The sequence below is a fragment of the Alosa sapidissima genome, chromosome 17 (assembly GCF_018492685.1).
Source record: "Alosa sapidissima isolate fAloSap1 chromosome 17, fAloSap1.pri, whole genome shotgun sequence".
Classification (NCBI taxonomy): domain Eukaryota; kingdom Metazoa; phylum Chordata; class Actinopteri; order Clupeiformes; family Clupeidae; genus Alosa; species Alosa sapidissima.
In genome coordinates, this window is record NC_055973.1 from 1,218,054 (window position 1) to 1,241,853 (window position 23,800).

General features: G+C 41.1%; 1 protein-coding gene and 1 long non-coding RNA gene across 4 annotated transcripts in view; one reads left to right on the forward strand and one right to left on the reverse strand.

Moving 5' to 3' along the window:
* Nucleotides 1–23,800, forward strand: part of sugct (succinyl-CoA:glutarate-CoA transferase) — a 171,224-nt gene that overhangs the window by 38,644 nt on the left and 108,780 nt on the right. The window lies entirely within an intron of this gene.
* LOC121688478 lies at nt 49–18,099 on the reverse strand. The gene is made up of 3 exons (XR_006024598.1): nt 18,008–18,099; nt 16,791–16,793; nt 49–59 (listed from the first exon to the last, which is right to left on the reverse strand). It is a non-coding gene; the product is annotated as an uncharacterized LOC121688478 (long non-coding RNA).

Sequence of the window (23,800 nt, forward strand, 5' to 3'; positions counted from 1 at the left end):
AAATCCTACATTGGCTCTGTTGTAGCCTATCCCCAGAATATCAGCAGCAAACTCAGTCTCTGTCTCGCAAAACAGTCTCCAAATAAAACGCACATCGGCCTGTAGCCTACAATTTTATCATTGTAATAAAAAAACACAATTTTTTGCAATTTTTTGCGTTTTTGCTCCTGCTCCAAGACCTTTTGAGATATCGCTACCGGTCCAACTCTGGAACGTCCGGCCGGAACCGGTGTAGTATGGAAATTGAAAATTACGTCACTGACCCTTGTGGTTCTTCCACCATATTGGATTGAATAGAAAGCGAAACTAAAATTTCACAGGTCACAAATTTGGTCCAAACTTCACAAAACTTGACGTACATCCTTGGACCAAGTCTCACAAAAGTTACAGGAAGGATTTTTGATTTTCCGAAGCCTTTGCCCGTCACAGCCAAACGAAATCTGTGGCGTAGCCACGAAACAGGAAGTTAGGTATTATCTCAGGAACTCCAATGTGAAGATGCACAAGATCGGAAAAAAAAAAATATTATATAAAATGTTTATTATAAAATGTAAATTATCTATGGCTTTATCCCTGCAAGTCCAGTGGGTCTGTCTCACCATCAATCCCATGCAGGTCAGCTGTACACAGCATCATCTCAGCCTTGCCACGCACCTCAATTCAGTATCAGGCCATGGGATAGTATGGACTTACAGATACATACAGCTAGGAACCATGAGATATATATGCCAATACAGTGTTTCCCACAGAATTGGATTCAATTTGTGGCGGTAGCGGACTTTGACAAGGGGGGGGGGGGATTTAAGATTGTCTTGGTAGTGTATAGGTCTAATTGAGTGCCTGTCACTTTAAGACGTTTGAGGGAACCCTTGCAATTGTAACACAGTTGAAAGGCTGCTGATGTGTGGATGCAATTCATAACGTTTTCTACATAGTTAAAATAAAGGTTCGTACTTCTCCTTGGGACAAGCACTTTTGAATTTTGGAAAATACTTTTCCATTTACATCGGGATTTTGCAAACATTCAGTGTCAGAATCAATAAAATGAGCCCTTCAACGAAATTGACTGTAAGTAGGCTAAGCATGCTAAATTTGACATCCAAACAGTATTCTAACGTTAGCTTTGAGATAGCCTACTGCTTGATTTCATAACTTAACTTAGTTTAGTCTCTTCAATGTAGCCTACTATGTTGTGATAAGACCTTAGCAGAGTTCACTTCAATGCAGCAGTTTTGAACAAATTTGCGCAGCATGGTCACGATGCTAAGCGGATTTAATTTAGCCAGACGGCTTCTATGCAATGCTTCTATGTGGCAACAACAATCCTTCAACAATCGTGAATATTTTGTTAAATACACATGCAGTGGAGTGGGGCTGCGGGCTACGAGAGAGAGCGGAAAGGCTGCGTGCGTAAAAACCGCACCTTATATTTAATTTAAATTAAATTCAATTAAATTAAACATAGAATATTCATCTGTGGCGGACGATTTTTATTTCGTGGCGCCCCGCCACATATTAGTCAATGTATGGGAAACACTGCAATAATACTCTGCAGTGCACTGTAATGGTGTTGAAATCTAACTTGCTTAATTGTCATGATATGAGAGCATTATTCTAAATTTTACAAGTACAAAAGTTGATTGGAGAGTATTATTCAAATTTGTACATGTACAAAAGTATGCAAATTAATATATTTACGGAAGGTTATGTGTTATTGTGTTGTTTTGTGGTGTTTAAAGACTTGCAATGCATTCTGGGAAGGCAGCGGCCATTTCACACTTTTAATGTCAATGCATTTAGACACTAGGTGGCACTGTTGTATTACATTTCACAGAGGACCAACGTGAGAAGGCACATTGTTTTATTTCTGGAGTAATGAGTTTGCATCGTGGCTGTTCATGACTGCAATATCAGTAGCCTACCACAGGAATACAGTTTTTGAAGGTGTGCGTTGATGAACCAAGTAAGTTAGCCGTGAACCTTAAATTACGTAGCGGTTGTACTTGAACGAAGAGTTTAATGAATGCCAACGAGGGAATGAATGTTAGCATATGTTTACTTTGTTTTTAGCCTGTTATGGGAGGCTAAGTCTGCCAACAAACTTTTGTCTTTAGTTTCCATTTTATATCGAGTATGATTGTCAGTATAGCGGTAAATATTTGATATCACAGTTATGGTTTATTTAGTATATTTCTATGTATGTTAATGTCATTAAGAAAACTATCTCCTGATGTTAGTGGGCATTTGACTCGAGGCTGTCCCCATATGTTGTTAACAGTGATAACAAGTGCATGCATCACGCAAACGTCTCTAATCAGGCCTCTTCGTCATAAAATTCATTACAAGATTGACCGTCATACTGTTGCACTCCACCAAGCAAAACAAAACTATGGAGTTAGTCCTTTCGCGTTACCCGTGGCTAGAATAAACCCTTTCATCAATAAAAACAAAAACAATGGTTGAACGTTCTATTTGGGCCCCAATCTACTTCCTCTACATTAAGATAACATATGGAATGTTAAAAAGTAAGTCTTGTGGGGCCAACTATGATGCTGATAATGGAACTCTCTTGAAAGGGTCCATAGATTATGCCTGTATCCGAATCTAGCAAGCATTTTCATGGCCCACTGTTGCAATAAAGCAGAAAGGCTAGTCCAGTGGTCAAAATGACACGATTACATATAAGGATGTGCGAGTAATACGAGTGATTTTTATCGATGGATAGCCGCCTCATGTGATCAATTTTTCAGGGATTAAATATCAAAAATTTTATTAGGCATATTTGTAATGGAAATGACTGGCACATAGTAGGCTAAACCAATATAAGTGATAGGTGATTTAACCATAAGCAATGACCAACAGTGAACCCGCGCACAAAACAACTTTAAGAAAAACTTAGATTGGTGCAGCTACTTTCATCCAAACAAAAACTTTTCAAAGACAGCAATAACTGGCACTTGCCTGCCTAATTTATTTCTTTTGTTTTTTTTTTGTTTTGTTTTGTTTTATTGACTCTGCACCTCTGCTTTTTAATCATAAGCAATGTCATTGATATGACACCCTTTAAAATTGAGCTACTGCCCACAGCATGAACGTGTGTGAATCCTGATGCTATTCTTATTGCCATGATTTAGGTGTGGTAATGAATGAAGCCATGCCACATGTTATGCGTTAATGAGATTAGACTAGATTACATAGACTACTCTACATTATGGTTTGTCTGTTTATTGTATGATACAACAACATGAAAAGCTACAGGGCCAATATTCATAAACTTTGGTTGTGAAGTGTAGTTTGGGTGAAGACATTACATTTTAAAGATAATCCAAATCATTGAATGGATTTGTGAATTCGGTTACACTCACGAGAGCTGAACATTTTGGCCTCAAGTGGTGTTATGGCCTCAGTCAAGGGTCCCTTGAGCTGAAAAAGGTTGAAGGCCTCTGTACTGCATTATGGCAAAGAAATGTGAGCTTCACACAAGCATTAATGCTAGCAAGGTGCATTGTTATGTAATTTATAATGGTCAATTAATGGAAATATTATTTCTTGTTTATTCTCATTTCAAACCACACACATCCTATTGTGGCTATTATAGATGCGTTCATGAGTATCCAGCTACATTTAATGAGTTAAGTGAAATATATTCACACACACACACACACAACACTGGATGTGGTGGACATTCCTTTATTCTGAGATACATCAATAGGCTCTCAAAACAATTCCAAACAGACATATAAGGTGCTTATAGCGCAGGCCCATAAAGATTATTTGTCAAATAAACCAGTAAAACAGTATTAGGGGATGGAATATATAACAAAGTCAAAGTCTGCTTTATTGTCAATTTCTTCACATGTCAAGACATACAAAGAGATCGAAATTACGTTTCCTACTATCCCACGGTGGAGACAAGACATATTTTACCAATTAGGTCCACAGACAAACATAACATTCAAGTAAACAATATAAAAAGTAAAAATAAGAAGGCACATACAATGAAGAAAATAAGAGCAGCAAAATTTGAGTTGAAATTGTGCATACAGTAGACAGTCAATATAATAGTGCAAAAGTCAGGCCAATAAATGGCTGAGGTAGTTCTGTTTGACCTAAGTATGCAAGTGGCATACTGTAGTGGTGCAAGTTATGTAAGAGCAGCAGAAGTGTGTTCAGAAGTGTTTTCAGTAACATCAGTGTTTCCGATACATTGACTAATGTGTGGCAGGCCGCCACACAATAATGATATATGTTGTACTATTTAAAGGTAAACTATGCAGTATTGGCAATTTCCTTACTGTTTTCTCGGTTTTTGCTTCTTTTTCGCTGGCTCTGTCATGACGAATGTCTGAGAAACTCCATCGCTACCTTTTTCTAGCCGGTGCCTGGCGTGTATGTGTATTTGAATGCAGTAAAGCAATTTGTTACACTCGTTATAATTCCTGTCACCGAGGCCGTCGGCCCGCCGGCCCATAGTTGCAAGGGTGTTTTTTCCGCTCACAGGCGCTAGGGGGAAGCGAGACGGCCACAATTCAACCCGAAAAAAGTCATATAACCCTCCCAATGACTCTGAAGCTGTTAAATGAAGGTAAATTAAGCTTAAAAACTTGCATATTAAGCTAAAAAACCTGAATAGTGTGCCTTTAAGTAATTTTAAAATAATTCAGTAATTTTCATTGAGCTGAACATCTTATGCAGCAGCCATTCCTTGCCCCTCCCCGCTTTCTCTCATGAAGAGCCTGCTGCCTCTCCTCTGCATGTGCATTTAACAAAACATAAAGGATTGTTAAAGCCAAAAAGAAGCATTGCATAGAAGGCGGCGTACTGGTACTGGTACTTCAAATTATTGAATGGATTTGTTCACGAAAGCTGGTAACATTTCAGCCTTATGGCCTGAGCCAAGGGTCCCTTGAGCTGAAAAAGGTTGAAGGCCCCTGTACTTTATGGTAAATCAAAACCAGTCGCCACACAATAACATTTTATGTTGTACTATTTAAATAATTTAAAAATAATTCAATGACTTTCATTTCATTCCACTAGGTTACTCGTGCATGATTTATTAATATTATTGACTCTGACACTAAATGTTTGCAAAATCCCGATGTAAATGGAACATTTTTCCAAGACTTTGAACTGTTTGTCTCAAGAAGTATAAACCTTTAATTTAACTGTGTTAAAAGTGCTCTAAGCGATGCCAGGCGTTTTTTAGGCTAAAACATTTTATGTCACTTACTGCAAACAGCACCTAACCAACCGCTAGCTGTCTGTGTCCTGAATACACTGTAAAAAAACGTGATCTCTGTGGACAGCCCAGGCTCCAAGAATGGCAACAAAAACAACCTGGGCAAACCTAGCCCATGAAAACATAACAAACTGTTCCAGCAAATCATACGAGATGCGCGTTTAGGAGAGTTTCAATTGCACGGGAGCAGCACGGGAGGGAGGGGGAGGAAGTAGCGAGCTAGCTCTCTGTTTTGTTTGAAAAGTCAACAGAAGTGACGTTGCCCAGCATCGCTTAGAGCACCTTTAAAATTGCAAGGGTTCCCTAACAAACGCCTTTAAGTGACAGGCACTCAATTGGACCCAAATTCTAGGTCACATATTTTGTCTGATCTTCACGAAACTTGACATATCTTCAGACCATGCCTCACAAAAGTTACCAGAAGGATTTTTGATTTTTGAAAGCGTTTGCCGTTACAGCCAAACAAAATCCGTAGCCGCAAAACAGGAAGTAGGTCATAGCTCAGGAACGCTTTCACGTATTGAAACCAGACTTGGTACATAGACTCGGGACCCCATCCTGAGGACGCACAATACATTTGGTGTATTTTGACCACTAGGAGGTGTTATAATCACAGGAAGTAGGCTCATATCTCAGCAACACTTTAACGTTTAGAAACCAAACTTGGTACATGGACTTGGGAACCAATTCTGAGGACACACAGTAAATTTGGTGACATTCGACCACTGGGGGGTGGGGGGGGGCGCTAGAGTTACAGGAACTTAGCTCATATCTAAGTGACATTTTTATTTCTCAAAACAAAACTTGGTACAGGGACTCGGGATCCCATCCTGAGGACACACAGTAAATTTGGTGACATTCAACCACTAGGGGGGGCGCTAGAGTTACAGGAACTTAGCTCATATCTAAGCGACATTTTCATTTCTCAAAGCAAAACTTGGTACAGGGACTTGGGACTATATTGTGAGGCCACACATATAATTTGGTGCCCTTTGACCTAGGGGTCGCTGCAACTAGCAAAAATGTGTTTTGGCATTTGGCATGTATGTAATGCACGTAACCTTTGACCTGTATGCCCGATTTTGAAAAATGAGCCACTGTTAGAATTCTTTGATCATGCCAGGTTCAACGTAGCATATTCCACTGTCTGCTCACGTTAGTGACCGCACCAGAGCAAGCACACTTTCGCAGTTCCTCGGAAATGCATTCTAGTTTTAGCAATTAGTTTTAATCAGGCTTTGCCACAAAGGTAAAAGGTACATTTCATGCAAACATCACAGTGTATGACATGTCTGTTCCCTGCAAGCTCCAATAATGTAACCCGACTTAAAACAGTCCATAGACTCAAGTTTAGATTCAGATTTCCCCTTTACACCAACACAATGAGAATTTCAGAGGCTAATATATAAATAATTGTCTTGATCTCTACAGTGGGCGTTGCTTTCAAATGGCCACTTCAGTCGCGCATTACACGGCATGAAGCTGCGTGAAGCTTTAGTACCACTTTCAGCCACTGTGTGTCGCTCTGCCACTGTACATCGCTCTGTCAGTAGCCTGCCTGCCGCCCCTTCTGAAAAAGCAGGAGGCTACCGTTAAACATAATTGTTGCCGAGAGGAATCCCAGTCTACGAATTCAATAACAAAATAAATCATGCATAATTAAACATTACCTCGATTTAGGCTACTTGGGTATGGCTTAAGGCTTGACTACACGGTGGTAACGAAAATCGAAATCTGCCTTTGATAGCCTACCGGTGCCGCTCCACAAAACGAAAAAATATGTTAATTTGCTGTCTACGTTATTGTCAGTGTTGGGGGTAATGCAACTACGCAAATCAAAACAGTGTCTTGTGTGATAATTGAGTCAGTAGAGAAATAACTGTTCAGAATTAATCTGTAGCCTTGGGTAGGCTTCTGCAGAAAACAATGTTGTTGGCGATTTAATACTATCTAGCGACGTTTTTAACAGGCTACGCAATAGAGGCTTAGACAACTATGACCCACGTTTTGGTTTCGTAAATTAATTTGCCCTACTTCTTGACTGCAATGTAGTCAATTGACTGCTTGACATGTCATTTTTATTTTTCTGTACAATAAACAAATACATCTGCTTTATGCCGCAGAATTACATTCATATTTGGCTGACTTCTGCAGACGCGCAAAAAAACACTGCCACTTCCCTCCCCATATTCCACTGATCACACATCAGACATCAGGGGTGCGTTTCCCAAAAGCGAACTATATGAACCAATTAATTAACTTGATGACCCTGAGAAAAACAGATTTCACGGAATAAACTAAGGCAGTCCATCATTAAGTGTCTGTTCTGTGCAGGTGTGCCCGTCACGTGCTAAACGTCATTAACCTTAGTCCAGACTACTGAAGTTTGGAAACTATCATGGTCCAAACTTACAAGTACTATGTAAGTACGACAGTTTGGGAAACAGTCGTAACTTACATTTTGGTTAGTTGAACGATGCATCGTACCACGTTAGTAAAAAGCTAACCTCCGTAGTTGTACGGGAAACGCACCCCAGATCAGCTTGTAGGCCATTAGCAGTCTGTTTATTTTATTTTATGAAGCCTATACAGTAGATCACCTGCCACATTCTCACTTGCAATAGACAGATGCAATAGCCATTGGTCAAGTATTGAGTATAAACCGATTAAGATAGTAGCCTAGATTTGACTTCCGGTATGAGGTGTGCGGAGTAGACGCATAGGCAACTGGCTCCCACGACTTAACTTTCAGTTTACCTTTAAAACCTCTCTTTTTCTAAAAATTGTAGTTTGCAAAAGGCTAGTGTAACTATACCGACTATTTTTTACGTCTCGGGCAAGCAAGATAAAGATGCCTCTTCTTCGTCTGCTGGCGTCACGCTAGCAGAACTTAGCTCTCTGTTAGAAGAGCACAGGAAAGCATTATCTGCAGAATTTAAGTCATCTTTTGAAGCCTTGACAACCACACTGGACGGATTACACTCAACTGTTGCAGACCATGGGCAGCGGATCAGTTCTTTGGAAGACAACTCTAATGAGGTGGTCGATCGTTTCCAGCAGTTAGAGGAAGCCTCTGCAGCCCTCCAACAAGACAACATGTCGCTTAGAACGAAGCTAGCCAACCTGGAGGGACGCAGTAGGCGCCAAAACATCAGGATTATTGGCCTACCTGAGTCGCTGGAGGGGTCACGACCAACCACGTTCTTTTCCCAACTACTTGTGGATGTCTTTGGCACTGAAGTCCTCTCTTCACCCCCTGAGCTCGATCGGGCCCACCGGAGCCTCGCACCCAAGCCTGCTACATGAGATAAGCCGCGACCTGTCATCCTACGCCTCCATCGCTTCCAAGTTAACCTGTTGAGGAGTGAATTCTTTAAGACAATGCCGTTCCCCAGAGAGTGAATTATTTTCCTGGCTCCTTCTAGAATTCTACGTGAACGTTCTATAGTTTCAGTGTTCTTAAAATTGTTTAGTGGCAGAAAAGTCCCTGAGGGTAATTGTTGCGTCATGTTATAGAACCTTTTTCGAAAACGTTCTAATCACATATTTGTGATCGTACTCCCAGGGGCCCAGCTGCATCTGATCACATATTTGTGACCGTACTCCTCAACAGGTTAAGGACCTGCTCGTCCGGGAGGCTCGTAGATGAGGTGACCTGTTCTACAAGGAGCACAAGATTCGACTCTACGAAGACTACAGCCCCGACGTACTGAAGCAACGAGCCGAGTACAAAAACTCCATGGCGGAACTTTACAGACGCGGGTACAAACCGGCTCTCCTGTACCCAGCCAAGCTCCGTATCACCCTCCCCAGCGGCGAGAAGACATGGATCCAGTCTGTTCTGGAGGCTAACAAGTTTGTCCAGGACTTGAACCAAAAATCGTAAGCCAGTGAATCCATGTAGCAAACCTATGCAAACTAAATGGTATCGTTATGGCCTTTAATGTGTGCGAAGGCGAGATGTGCTCTTTCCAGTTTACCGTAAAACTTAAAATAATCGCCGAGTCCCTAAGAGACGCCTGTCTCTTTTAAACGCCCGCGTGGCTACAGGTTTGGGTTAAAGGCCGGTCTCCAGTAGAGGCCTGGTCTGTTTTTTAGTTTCGGATTGTATTTAATCTTCTAAAACCCGTCAGATCGTCTGTTTAAAGATTCGCAATGGCACGAAACCGTTACAGAAAGGAGGTTACAGCAGTGTGAATTAGATGTTGCACATCATTACAAGCCGTCGCAAAGCATTCACATGTCTGGTCACAGTTGCAAGGTTTTAGAATGTTGCATCAAGTTGCTGCTCATCTCGTTGCGAATCTTGGGGGTGATTTGGGCTTAAGTATGGCGCAGACTGCGCACGTTATGATTAGATGGCATTAAAAGACTGCGGTGGGGAGAGTTCCAAATTGTATAACTTTTTTCCCAATATGAACTATGCCTATATGTCCGACTTCGTCATCGTTCAATTAATCCCTTGTGTTTAAAATTTGCGGATAGGCCGATGGTAAGCTTGTTTTTATGCTGGCAACAAAACCAGAACGGTTCGCAAACGTTATTCTTTATTCTAAATGCCATGGCGATAAAGAGAAAGAAGTCAGAAAAGGAATTTACCTTAGACTAGGCTATATCAGAGCCCGTCTACGGACATTCTCTGGCTATATAACCTACTGAAATAGGTTTATGATGTAAAGTCAAGTGCGCTTCTAGGGACTGGTGTGTGCGCGCACAGTTTTTATTGATGAGTCAGAGTGGCAAGTGCTGCGCATAGTTGCAGTGGAATGTGGCTGCCCAGGGCATTATAAAACTTCTCACTCTTAGACCTACACGGCGGTGAAATTTAGCTGTCTAAATTCGAATCATATGCTGGGGGAGAAATCGTCGGACATCCATGATTATTTTGTTATTCAGCACCCCTGGTCAAAAATATGTTCCCGCGCGCCTGGAAGTACAGTAGGCTATGATTTGAATGTAGACTGTTGTCAAATTTGGCAAATACAAAACGGGAGAAACAATATGGTTCATGCTCTCTCATGCTGTTTCATTCGTGCCGAAAAGGAGGGAGAATTAAACATTAGGCACGTTCCAGTTTTGCATAAATAATTCCTGAACGGTTTTGGTCAGGGCTGATAATGCAACTGTATTTGACAAAGGACCGATATAGGCTATTTGCTAGTGACAAAATATGAGCTTTCAGTGTGATACGATCTCTTTGTAGATTACGTTTAATTAAAACGTGTTTCATCTGTTCTGGCTATCCCCACTATTTGGATCTTACTGTCTCACTCAATGAACAACATCTCAACACTAAATGAATGATGATCCGTAATTGTCATCAGATAGCTTAGTCATATAGGTAGACATTCAGTGGGTTTGAAATAATTAATTCGATAATATTTTCCATCTTTGCAGAGGAAAAGTTGGTAACACTTTATTTTAAGGTTCACATGTTAGCCACCAATACATACCTAATTAATACCTGTATTAGTGACTTGTAAGGCATGTGTTAGGCAACATTAACCATTTGTTAGGTGTGTATTCACAAATTTCTTGTTCATGATGAATTAGGCCTTTATTATTGATATAATCTTAATAATGACCTTGTAAGCCTTGATCTCTACATACTAATTAGTAGTAAGTACCAAAATAGAATATGCATAACCTACTTGTATACTGTCTGAATACAGTGGGCATCGCTTTTAAATGACCACTTCATTCGCGCATTACGAGGCGTGAAGCTGCGGGAAGCTTTAGTACTTTCTGAAAAAGCAGGATCTACCATTAAACATAATTGTTGCCGAGAGTAATCCCAGCCTACGAATTCAATAACAAAATGTAGTCAATTGACTGCTTGACATGTCATTTTTATTTTTCTGTACAATAAACAAATACATCTGCTTTATGCCGTAGAATTACATTCATATTTGGCTAACTTCTGCAGACGCGCAAAGACGATATGAGTCTGTTGCATTTCGTTAGATGTCCGAGTCACGCATAATGTTTGAAAACCACTGGCTCGTAATCACAATAATTTAACACACGACAGTTGGATACTTCATCATGTTCCCATGCCTACATTTTGGTGAGTAGCATAGAGATTGTTAACAACAACGTATGGCTCTCCGTTTGGGACATCGAAAACCCTATATTTTTAATAGGGTAGACTACCGTCGGAGATGCTGACTTGCAAAGGCCTCGGGATAACACGTTATCTCCACTATCATCAGTCAATGCCCCCTTGATCAAAGTGGGGAATGAAAGAAAAAGTTTGAGAACCACTGGCTTAACAAGTTATCTGCAGTCCAGAACACACAGAATATTGCAACAGAAAGTTGCGATTATAATCAACTACTATTTGTTCCAACAGCATTCAAACAAAGCCTTTATAAAAGTGAAAAAAAATATTCCATAAGAAGTAAAATAAAATACTGTTACTGTAACTGTATCCCAAGCTTCAGCCTCCCACGTCTGTGACAGGCAGACATGACACCGCTAAATTCTCAGCTTGTTTATAGCCTACCCCACACTGAACGCGCAAGACCGCTAGCTAGGCCCATCACTGTGGGGTGCGGTAGCCTACTCTCTGGGATTTAAGTCAAGCAATATAACCATACAAATGTTTCAAAATGAGTAATTTCGGCTTTGTCTGAACTGGCCATTGTAGGCTACGAAAAAAATGTTTGTTTTCCAAAGTAAGAATTTCACTTCACCATGCACCTTTGACAATGAATAGCTCATTACACTTATGTTACTGTTGAACGTAGGCCTAACTGGTATCATTACAAACATTATTCTGTGTCCTAAAAACTGGCATTTTATGGCATTGTGTCATGTAAGGTCGTTGCAAAATCTAGAGAAATGTGTGAAATCTAGAGAAACATTGGGTTAGACACCAGGGGCCATATTCACAAAGCCTTTTATCTTACCACTAGGAGTAGGCTACTCCTAAATAGCAATAAAAGATTTTAGCTAGGACTTTCTCTTATTAAGTTATTCACAAAGCCTTTCAGACCTAGCCTAGGCTACTCTTAGTAAGGAAAAATGACAACTCCTGAACAGATTCTGGAGCTGAGCGCTCTAGAATCTTTGACTAAGAGTGAGTGAGTCTTCGTTGCTATGGATGACGTTATTACTCATGCACGAGCTTGACTGAAGTGACCACCTTGATTGGCTGATGATTGTAACGCGGGAATGATTCCAAACACCTCCCTTACGATGAGTGGCAGGTGACAGGTCTGAGAATGCGTGCGCTACACAAGGACAGAAGATGATGAATAACTGAATAAAAAGGCCTAGCCGCATAGGATTTCAAAACAGGCGAAATGCCACAAAACCGGTTTGTGAATAGGTCTGTGAGTTAGGAGTCATCTCGACTTCTTTTAAGCTGTCACAGCTGGTGGGAAGGTGTGATTTGTTGGGGGCAGGGCAGCGTCGGCGCCAGAGAGCAACTGGTGGGGGGGGGGCACCTCACCTAACCTCACTTTTATTCGTTATTTTGCCATATAATAAAGAGCATCCTTCGAGCCTTTTGGATAACTGAATCAATATGATCAAGGGGGGAAATAGTGCAAGAACATAGCGGTCAGAGCCGTTGAATAAACTAGCACACAACGTTTAGAATAATAGAATTTTAATAGAATAGCGTTGCATAGGCTACAATACAAGTAAATAGGCTATAATAGACTCACCACTAACAAGCCTAGGCTATAGGCTTCACTGTGTCTTTCCATTCATTTTGAAATGTTCTTGTAAGATCCTGCTCAAAAGCAAATTACACATACTGATAATATCACAATATTGCACATAGGCTATGTGATCCCTCAAAATGTTCTTTAAAGTAGCCTACAGAAGAAATTCTAACACATTTACGAAGTGGTAAATGCACCAACTGTGATGGAAAGTTTAAGAGCAAACAGGACACTCGGCATGACTTTTAGTATTTTGTGCTGCTCTGACAGTCCACTTTTATTGCCACTTTTAAGTCTACTTATTTTTGAGTTTGGAGAAGTACTTGCAGCGACAGGCTATAGCCTACGAATGCCGACTCCACGGTCGCATTTCCCAGCCAGGTCCATGATAGGCTTTTTGTCACTGCTTCCAAAAATGTCTCCCTCTGGATAAAGCAGGTTAAGACCCGTGCTGTGTTGCACTCACTAAGGGGCCGTTTATACGAGGACGATTGCGAAGGAAGACGACAAAATATTTTATCATAAGTGCCTTTCGTTTACACGGCGACCCCAGCATCGGGGCTTGAAGACGCAAAAATCGGAAGACTCCTTCCAGAGTGTAGAGTTTTGAAGACGACCCGGGTTGCGTCTCCGTCTAAACGGCTAAACCAAAGATCCTTGATTACCTCTCTGGCTAAACTGTCAAATTAGAATGTCTGCGCGTGACGTACCGGGGTTCTATCACACCACCGCCCAGCGGTCTAGAATGCATATCCAATCGAATATCACATACTCTTGCGTCATCATATAAACAAAGATTTCCCCCTGAGAATGCTCGTCTAAACGCGAATAAAAATCGTCTCTTTTCATCGTCACCGTATAAACGTAGCCTAAAGGGCGATTCTTAAAGTAGGTCTAGCCTACATGGTCCAAAGCACTATCTCCGTTGCTCGAGTTTATAATTAGCACTGGACAATATCGGAAAATATAGGAAATGCGACATGTCAGTTTGGCCCTTTATGGTTTCTGCAATTTAGATTAACAGATCATGCATTCAGCTTGGGTCATCATGCGGTCATACGAAAAACCTTGTATTTTCCATTATATTCCCAGATCTATCTTGAGACCTTTTACTGGATTTCTTATGCAGCAGTGTCTAAAAACCCTACTGATCGAGATTTATGCTCATTTGGCGTTGCAGGAGTCGTGGTAAATATATCGGTGGCACTCATTGCAACGGTGTCCGAGTGTGCAGAATCCCTTTTCATCGCGCAGTTTGCACACATAATCAACAATAGCATAGTTGACACATGTCATGTTTCATTTTGAGTAGGCTAAGTGTTCAACATCAGTGTTCAATATGGATTTAATTTCAATCATGCATAATAATATTTAGATTTTTTTATGTGAGGGAGAGAACTTTGGGGGGGCACACTGGCCTGTTTGGACGGGCCTGGCCCCCTATGGCCCGCCCTTGACGCCGACGCTGGGGCAGGGCCGGAATAACTGGGCACAAATGTCTGATGGCCCCCCTGCCCCCCAGCCAACGTGAATCAGGTGGTCAGTTAATAGGCCTAGCCTAGGCTATATCGTGAAGATTTTTCTTGCCATCTAAGGCACGAGCGCATCTGTGAGGCCAAACCTCACCAAGTAGCCTGTTTGTTTACAACTAACATTACATTTAATTAAACTGCTTATAGGCTATGCCGAAATAGTTTTCAACATTTTGAATATTAGTGTTGGGTGAATTAGGAAATGTTCTCAAAGTAGCCTTAGCCTATGGCTGAAAGCTGCTTGGGATCCCCCCCTGTCAAGCGGCAACTTATTGTTTCAAAAGGAGTAATTTCGGCTTTGTCGGAACTGAAGAGCTGTGGACGTTACGGCAGGGCATGCCCAATGAAAATAAATTAACGCAACACAACACAGACCCCGCTTCTCTCGCGTCAGTCAATGAAATGAACGAAACAAAGAACCCGCTTCTCTCGCGGCAGTCACTGACAGTAGCCTAGAATAAATGCATGGGGGAAAACACTTCCCCATGACAAAGACATCGTAAAACACTGAAAGTTAATATTTTGTCACTAGCAACATACATCTGTCCTTTGTCAAATGTGTTACGTTCCAAGTAGCCTAGTGCATTCTGCTTCATAAAGTTGAACAAATACATTTGCTTATTTCACAGAAAAATATAAATAGCCAGTTTAGGGTCTACAGTGCAGAGTTGGTAAGTTATGGTAGGCCAACTTGGAGTGAACATACAAACAGGGGAAATTATTTCTCTAGTAGCTGAGTAGCCTGATGGTAGGCAGGTGCGCTCGTAGACATACGGCCGAACATGCAAGCGCCAATGAATTGTGCTCTCCGGTGTTGTGGGCCTTCTGGTTTCTCCACCTACTGGTTTCCTTGCGCGTGCATGCGCTGCAGCAGTTGTCAGACATTCACAAACAAGTTGTTTTAGGCGGTTTGAAGTCGCTTTTCATACGCCATGAGCGCTTGGCTACATTACAGTCACTCTGACAAAAGACATGTAAAAAAAATATATGTTTTGAAAACTAGCATTAAACTGGATTTGATCCCGCAAAAGCAACACACGCGTGACTCTCTCCATCCTGATTCCATACTCTTTGAGCCAACTAATATGTTACGCGAATCAATTAACTATTGTAGGCTACCATTAATTATGTCTGTATGCTACTGAGACCCCCTGAATTTCCCCTTGGGGATCAATAAAGTATCTATCTATCTATCTATCTATCTATCTATCTATCTATCTATCTATCTATCTATCTAATAACGTAGGCAACACCCAGGTAACATGTTGTCCAGGCTATCTGAAACAAGGGGTTGCCTCTCATCTACAACAACTGGTTACCTTGGGCTGCTACAGTCGTCAGTACACTGTGCACAGTAGGCCTATGCTACTCTTTGTGGTTGATCAACTAAAAATAAAAGATGTATTTGGTGATGACGTATTGTAGGCCTAGTAGACCTACATTCTAAGAAATTAAATGGTACGAGAAACGATCTACATAGCGCACCAGACCGCGATGTCTTCAAGGGTTGAATGAAGGGAGTTTGCAAAAATTAGTGTATTTTTCAAGTCAATAAACATTCTTAATTTTCGAATGTCTTTGTCAGGGAACATCTGACTTTTAAAAACCATAGGCCTGGTAGTCGCTCAGACAAGGAGTTATAAGATAAAGGCAATACCATTTGTGTCACCTAATGCAGTTCAGTGATTTAGCAAGATACCATCAGAAGCCAACAATCATAAAGCACAGTGCGCGCGCTCTCTTCCCTGCGCATGAAGCTGTCTGTGTGTTGTAGGCTAGATTTGCGTGAGTTCTTTCTATCTGCTTTACTTTTGTGAGTTGCGACCACCTAGGCTATGTTATAGACGTTCTGGTACCAGTGTTTAGCTGTGTCACAAAACAATAAGCTTTGTCAGACTACTTTTAAAATGATATTCAGGGCTATATACATTTTAAACATTCGGGGCTGAAGACCCGACAAAGCCTTGCGTTAATTCTTCAGGTGGGAAGTGTCAGGAATTTTCATACGAGAGACGCTCTCATTGGTGGTTAGTATATGGAGTAGGGAATTGACATGACAGCAACATATCCAATCACATTATGAGAGATGCTGAATTTAACATAAACTGCGATGTTTGATTTTAAATTAATGTAAATTTAGCCGGGACTGTAAGCTGGCACATGTGGGTGCTCGATGTTTTCAGTGGGTGCCCGAGAGACGGAGCACCCACGGTATCGGCGCCTATGACAAGCGTATCTCGCGGTTGCATCCATTACAAACAAACATGCAATGTGAACGTCTGGGATTGGGGAGAGCACTAAATGCTCTTCTGAATAAGCACGAAGTCAAGCCTTTAAATGAAAAACCCTCTTTAATAATCCAAAAAATAAACGCTAATGAAGTAAACTTGTGACCATCAAAAATCGTTTATCGCCTGTAACTCCGTGATAACAGGACGTAACAGGAAGGCATATTTCTGTTTTTTAAATTATTTCTAAACCAGTCTGCTAAAGTCTGTATAGTGAAGTCTGTGTAGGGTTTTCCAGCTCCATTTCTTTTTACGAGACACCCTGCTCACTTGAGACCTCTGCCGGTTGTTGCAGCGTCGTTGCAGCGTCACTGGAAAAATACAAATTAAAGTCGCGTGATGCCGCATGATCCCGCGCGCGGACCGCGAGGGAAGCTGGCCAAGTCGAAGCACTGCCCACTGTAAATCCCAAATAGTAGGAGAACAGTTGTAGAATAAGCAAGTGTATGGCTCAACCTCATTGCTGCATTTCACTGCCCAGGTTGCTGTGTGAAATAGCACTTAATAACTGGGAGATTGGCTCCCATTTTAAAATGGAAACTGGTTCCTTGGTAGCAAGCACATTATCATCAGTAATACCTCTGCAGAATGTACTTATTAGTCATGAATTGGTTCCATATTCTAAAGTCAGGCATTATTATTATTAAAAATGATATGATGGGAACAGTCTAGACTATAACTCCTGGTCAATACAGACATTCTTTACCCTTAATACATTGCTAGTGCATACATTGTTCATTCAAAATATGGTCCCTGTTCTAAAGTAGAGGCTGGGACAATGTTTATTTAACAAGTTCTGTAAACATGTTACATTGTACTCTCAATGAACTCACAAAGCACAAAAAGACTAGCAATACCTTCTCCCAATACTGATAAAATACTAGTCCACTCTGGCAAGTAAATAGCAAATGTTCTTTTGTGTGATTTCTTTACTGCTACTATAGTTTTCAGGCAAATAGGCCTGCTGTGTACAAGTTTTTGATATGTGGTAGGTGGGTCCCGTTTCAAAGAAGACCACCACACATGTGTTGAATGACAATTCTTTTGCCCTTTTTATTTGTTTAAAAGACGTGTTTTATCCTGTCAGCTAGTTAAAACTAGCTTTTGCTAGTCTTTTTGTGCTTTGTGAGCTCATTGAGAGTACAATGTAACATGTTTACAGAACTTGTTAAATAAACATTGTCAGTGCTGTCACTTTTCTCATCTTCTTTTCTATTGTTAACACCCTCCCAGCCTCTACTTTAGAACAGGGACCATATTTTGACATATCATGACTAATAAGTACATACTGCAGAGGTATTACTGATGATAATGTGCTTGCTGCCAAGGAACCAGTTTCCACTTTAGAATGGGAGCCAATCTCCCAGTTATTAAGTGCTATTTCACACAGCAACCTGGGCAGTGAAATGCAGCAATGAGGTTGAGCCATAGACTTGCTTATTCTACAACTGTTCTCCTACTATTTGGGATTTATTCAGACAGTATACAAGTAGGTTATGCATATTCTATTTTGGTACTTACTACTAATTAGTATGTAGAGATCAAGGCTTACAAGGTCATTATTAAGATTATAGCAATAATAAAGGCCTAATTCGTCATGAACAAGAAATTTGTGAATACACACCTAACAAATGGTTAATATTGCCTAACACATGCCTTACAAGTCACTAATACAGGTATTAATTAGGTATGTATTGGTGGCTAACATGTGAACCTTAAAATAAAGTGTTACCGAAAAGTTTTGTGTAAAGGGAATTAAAGGCCTGTCTCATATAGACGCCTGTCTCTAATACTAGCCAGTGTAGTTTGGCGATTTGGGAAAATAAAAGCCCGGGCTATTTTTTGGAGTTTTACGGTAGTCATGTTCTCTGGCTTGTTGTTAAATGTGCGTTAGCGCTGGCTGCAGCTAAGCGTGATGCTAGCAATTTGGGTTTGTTTGCAGACACCTTCCAAAATGTTATTTGCGGTAGCCGACGGTAAAACGTTCCTGTTTCACTGTTTAATCATATTTTCGACAGGTTTTCAATAGCGTGTTCAATATAAAATCTGCACTTGCTTATTGCACTAGTTTATGTTTTTTATTGAGGTTTTTAAGATGCAATGTTTTCACTGATTAAGTCGTGGAATCAGCGCGATAGATTTGTGGAAGTATCAATATGCTGATCAATGAATCAGTGAGTTTCATGCTGCTGCTGTTTCTTGCAGCAGCAGCAACAGGGTTTGGGGTGGGAGGGGGGTGGGTTGTGTGGTGGGAGAGGGTGGAGAGGGTGTGGTGGGTGTGTTTTTATCACTGTTTTGTAAGTTTTCTTTTACTGTGCGTTTTGTTAGTGTATTTTCCTATTATTTTTATACTACTGCTATCCACAAAGTTAGACTCAGTCAGGTGCTTTATTCCCTCTCTCTGGCACTTAGTTGTGGGCGGGACTTGGCGGGGACATTCATAGAAGCTACATTTCCACTCATGCAGTCAATCACATTATATGATGGCTAGTACAGTCACCTTGTCTGCACCAAGTGGTGCTGTTCGATTTACTAGTTGGAATGTTAAAGGCCTGAACTCTCCTGTCAAGCGTAACAAAGTGATTAACCATCTTAAAACCCTTAACACTAAAATAGCCTTTTTACAAGAGACTCACCTCTTGCCATTAGATCATGTTAAACTTCATAGAGGTTGGGTGGGCCAACTTTATCACTCCTCATTTTCAAGCAAGGCACGGGGGGCGGCAATTCTGATTCATAAATCAATTCCCTTCTCAGTGTCCACTGTCATTTCAGACCCTAATGGACGTTTTGTAAATGTTACAGGTAGAATTGGAGCCAATAACCTGGTGTTGGCAAATGTGTATGGCCCAACTTGGGATAATGAGAACTTTTTTAAGAACTTTTTTTTCTCTCTCCCTGACCTAAACTCTCACCAGCTTATCCTTGGTGGTGACTTCAACTGCTGTCTTGACCCCTCGCTTGATCGCTCATCTAATAAGCCTTGTGTTCCATCTAAGTCGCCTAAAGCTATCCAGCTATTCATGGAACAGTACGCCGTCTCAGACGCCTGGCGCTTTTTTAACCCTAGCACCAAGCAGTTCTCATTCTTCTCTCCTGTCCATGGCACGTTCTCATGAATAGATTTATTTCTCATTGATAATAAGCTCCTCTCCTCTGTCACGTCGTATTTCTACAATCCCATTGTAATTTCAGACCATGCAACTGTTGTCATGGATGTCTCCTTCCCAGGTAGATCTCTCTCCCGCTCTCCCTGGCGCTTTAATTCGTTGTTACTCTCTGACACCAACTTTATTAGCACAATTAATAGTCGTATTGATCTTTTCATATCTACTGATGTCAACCCAGATGTATCTGCAAGTGCTATATGGGAGTCATGTAAAGCTTACTTAAGAGGTGAAATAATATCTTACTCTGCCTATCAGAAAAAGATTGCTAGGGAAAAGAAAGTCTCTCTCTCCAACGATATAGCAGAGCTGCAGTCAAAGGGTGTAGACACACCTGATGCTGATATTTTCAAAGAACTACTCACAAAGAAGGCAGAATATGACATTCTGGCCTCCAATGAAACGGCCCTTTTAAAAACACGTCATAATTATTATGAGTTTGGAGATAAACCAAGTAAATTGCTTGCTCACCAAATTCGGCAGTCCTCCTCAGCAATGCACATCAACCAGATTAACACAAATATTGGAACAACTATTAATACTCAATCCATTACCAATCAGTTCAGAGACTTTCATGCTTCATTATACTCCTCTGAGTGCCTTAATAGTGAAACACAATATGAACACTTTTTTAGTTCCTTAGATATTCCTTCTATCAACTCTGACGTGGCATCTAGCCTGGACGCACCATTTACAATAAATGAACTTAGGAGTGCTTTAATGCTTATGCAGAATGGGAAATGCCCTGGCCCTGATGGTTTCCCTGCCGAATTTTTTAAAAACATTTGCACACTGTCCCCACTGCTACTTAACATGTTTAATGAATCGCTGAAAAGTGGCTCTCTTCCTCTCACATTACGTCAGGCTACGATCTCTCTTATATTGAAAAAGGATAAAGACCCCCTGTCCTGTAGTAATTATCGCCCCATCTCTCTGCTCTGTGCAGATGGCAAAATACTGGCTAAAATGCTGGCTAGACGTCTAGAGTATGTCCTTCCAAATATCATCGCCGCAGACCAAACAGGGTTTGTAAAAAACAGACATTCCTTTCATAATATCAGACTACTGTTCGACATTCTGTATTCACCCTCCAACCTCTGACAAACCTGAGCTGGTCATTTCAATGGATGCCGAAAAGGCATTTGACCGTGTGGAGTGGCCCTACCTGTTTTACACATTAAAACGTTTTGGCTTTGGCAATACATTTATATCATGGATTAGGCTTTTGTATACATCCCCTCTTGCTTGTGTCTGCACAAATAATGACTTTTCTGACTATTTCTCCCTCAAACGTGGTACCCGTCAGGGCTGCCCACTCTCTCCGTTACTGTTCACCATTGCCATTGAACCTCTAGCAGTAGCCCTCAGGTCCAGTCAGATGCAGGGCATCTCAAGAGGCGGCATAGAACATAAGGTATACCTGTACGCCGATGACCTCTTGGTCTTTCTTTCTTGTCCAGACAAATCTATTCCCCTTGTACTAACTGTGTTAAAAAGACTTTGGGCATATTTCAGGTTATAAATTAAATCTGCATAAAAGCGAACTTATGCCAGTTAATGCGGCGGCCTCATCCTATCCCCTCAGTTACCATTCAGAACGTCTCTGGAGCACTTTAAATATCTGGGTATCTGTGTAACAAAAAACTATTCAGAACTATTTAAATGTAACTTCTACCCTCTTTTAGCCAGGCTATCCCAAGACGTCCACCGGTGGTAACTCTTGCCTCTGTCTCTCGCTGGTCGGATAAATTGTATTAAAATGAATGTACTGCCCAAGTTCTTGTATCTTTTCCAGTGCGTACCTATTTTCCTCCCTAAACCCTTCTTCCATTCTCTTGATAGCTTAATCTCACAATTTATTTGGAACAAAAGCACCCCTTGACTCAAAAAAGAAATTCTACAAAAACCTAAACAGTTGGGCGACCTAGCTCTACCCAATTTTTTGCTTTACTATTGGGCTGCAAACATTAGAACAATATTGTATTGGTGCCACACCAACAGCCAGTCTCCACCATGGCTGCAGGTTGAGGAAGCCTCATGTAGTCCCTCCTCTCTGATGTCCCTGTTGTGCCTCCCCCCGACCTCGTCACCAACTGCACACTCTAGTAGTGTTGTGGTGAAAAACTGCCTTAGAATCTGGAATCAGTTCAGGCGGCACTTTAGGCTACAGGTAATACCCGTCTTAGCCCCAGTACATTCTAACCCTCTGTTCACCCCATCAGTTATTGACAAGGCTTTTCTGATCTGGAAAGACCTAGGTATTGTGTCAATAAAACAGCTTTACATTAGTGGCATATTTGCTTCCTTCAGCCAGCTAACTCAGGTTTTCAATTTGCAGCCCACTCATTTCTTTAGATACTTGCAAGTCAGAGATTTTGTTCGCAGTCATTTTCCTGGCTTCCCTGCCCTCCCTTCTCCTACTCTCACTGATACCATACTTGGTGTTAACCCCAATCTCAAAGGTTCCATTTCAATACTGTACAATACTCTTCTCAAAAGTCAGACAACAACCTCTGATGCTTTACGCAATGCTTGGTCTGCAGAGCTTGGTGAAGATATAGGTCCTGCCGCCTGGGAGCATGCCCTGAATTGGGTCCACTCCTCGTCTGTCTGTGCTCGCCATGGAGTTTTACAGTGCAAAGTGATTCACAGAGTACACTGGTCTAAAAGTAAGCTTGCTCGTATCTACCCTGACATTGATCACAATTGTGACAAATGTCACCAAGGACCAGCCAATCTCAGTCACATGTTCTGGTCTTGCCCCTCCCTTGCTCCTTGTTTGGTGTCCTACCCATTGGCCTCTCACTGCCGTCCTATTTTGCTGAGCTTGTTGACTTTCTCACACTGCTAGCAAGACGTGCCATTCTCTTGCGGTGGAAAAGCCCTTGCCCCCCTTCTCACTCTCAATGGATAAAGGATGCGCTTCATTTTATGAGATTGGAGAAAATTAAATACTCCCTTCGTTTCTCAGAACGGAAATTCCATAAAATCTGGCAACCCTTCCTTGATCATGTCAGGTCTCTCCATATACGCCCCCCCCCCCCAAAAAAAAAAGAGAGGAAAAAAAAGAAAAGAAAAGCAGTAGCACAGTAGCTGGTTTGTTTTGTCTGGTTGTGTGTGGTTTTATTTTTTATTATTATTTATTTATTTTTATGTATTATTATTATTATTATTATTATTATTTATCATTATTATTTTATTATTGGTATTGTTTTTGTGTTATTTGTTTGTCCTTGTGAGCGATGAGCATGCATAGCTTGTATTTAGGTACTGTTTGTCTATGTACTGATATGTGAAGGCATGTATGGCCTATATTAGATTATCACTACCAAGATTACCTGTATCAAAACTAATTTCACTTCATGGATGAGGTGTAATATGTATCTGTTATACTCAAAATCCCATTAATAAATCATACAAAAAAAAAAAAAAAGATAGTAGCCTATACAAAAAGGACTTCATACTATCATAAAATTTTGATAAAATGAATAGCAGTTTGCAATTTGACAAAACACTGGATTAAATATCGTAGGCACAGGAGAAAACTTGTACATCCATTGGCCCGTGGGGAGATCACATGCCAGAGGTGGAAAGGTGAGTTGTTGGGGGCAGGGCCGGATTAACAATTCATAGAAACACACACACACACACACACCATGACACAGAGCATTTCCAATTCAAAAGGGAAAGCACTGCTCATTGCAAAATGCAGAATGCAGAACCTTTAAAGGTAAACAGGCCTATAACTTGACTAAAACCGACCTATAACTTGACAAAACTGGGAGGTACACCTGTTATCTGAGCAGTCTCACGTATGTCCTCATTTTGCGAATGCGAGGACGATATGAGCCTGTTGCATTTCGTTAGATGTCCGAGTCACGCATAATGTTTGAAAACCACT